Source organism: Cyprinodon variegatus, unplaced genomic scaffold, assembly GCF_000732505.1.
Source record: "Cyprinodon variegatus isolate N-32 unplaced genomic scaffold, C_variegatus-1.0 Scaffold1251, whole genome shotgun sequence".
Lineage (NCBI taxonomy): Eukaryota > Metazoa > Chordata > Actinopteri > Cyprinodontiformes > Cyprinodontidae > Cyprinodon > Cyprinodon variegatus.
The window spans coordinates 157,589-158,775 of NW_015151704.1; the positions used below are offsets into that span (position 1 = coordinate 157,589).

Genomic DNA, 1,187 nt, shown 5'->3' on the forward strand with positions numbered 1-1,187 from the left:
GAAACATAAAAAAAAAAAAACACGGAACTTTGCTCCAAACAGGAACTGGGCTGGAAACACTTTCGTCCTCCGTGGTTTGTGTTGATTAGAATAATCTTCGGTCCAAACAGGTGAGTGATTAAACTAGATTAACTTTAGTTTAACAGGAGGGATTATTTACTGCCAGGACAAACCGCTGCTGATGGTTTTAGTTTTGTTTTTGGAAAAAGGTTGAAACACGAGGCAGATGTTTAGTTTTGGTTCTGGAAACAATTAAAAGCGGAAACTAAACCGTCTTTAATCTCTTCTAGTTTAAAACTACAGAATATAGATCATCCAACCTCGATTATATTATTGCCAAGCATCAATCTTCCCCCTCTCATCTTAAATACTTTATTTTTTGGAAGCATATTGTTTTTAAAAGCGAACTGAAAACCTATTTGTTTATGAAATCATTTTATTCTAGTAGATGAAGGTTTGTTTTATGACCATGTCTTTTATGACTGTAAATGTAATTTTATTTGTATTGTAATTTTAAGAAGCATTTTGTGACCTCAATGTCTTTGAAAGGTGCTATAGAAATGAATGTTTACTTACTTAGTTGTTTCTAGCTTTGAACATAAAATGTTTGCTTTAAAATTTGACCAAATCCATACTTTCATAATTGAGTTTTATTTTTTGTAATGTGTATTTTTTCCCCACACTTTAGCTCAATAATCTAAATATATTGGAAACATGTAAATACATGTGAAACATTTTTTATATATGTAAACATTTACAGTTAAAAACATAAATATGTTCTTAATCTTTCCAGTTTTATTTGTAAGGCGACCTTGGTTGACTTTTACGGCGCCTTCAAATTAATAAATGTTTTGTTAACTCAAGGTTTACCTGTGGAGTACCACAGGGATCAGTGTTAGGATCAATTCTCTTTACTGTGCTCCCAATCAGTAGAATTATTAGATAGCATGGGATTAATTTCCACTGTTACGCTAATGATACCCAGCTATATCTGTCTATAAATCCAGAAGAAGATAACCCATTACATAGATCACAGGCATGTCTGAAGACATACAAACCTCCAATTTCCCATTGGGAACCTGCTAGCACTAAGTTGCTAACTGGTTAGCACGATTCTTTCGACAAACCAGCTACAATCAATCTTTGTTGCGAACCTTCTGCCACAACAATCCCGCCCCCTTGATAAT

At 33.5% G+C, this 1,187-nt stretch overlaps 1 protein-coding gene across 1 annotated transcript in view; it reads left to right on the forward strand.

Annotated features, from left to right (window-relative positions):
* The first annotated feature begins 7 nt into the window (after positions 1–7).
* Positions 8–1,187, forward strand: part of ms4a15 (membrane-spanning 4-domains subfamily A member 15) — a 38,470-nt gene continuing 37,290 nt past the window's right edge. Inside the window, exon 1 of the mRNA XM_015401717.1 lies at positions 8–110. The gene's annotated coding sequence lies outside the window, so the exon portion shown is untranslated. The remainder of the gene's footprint in view (positions 111–1,187) is intronic.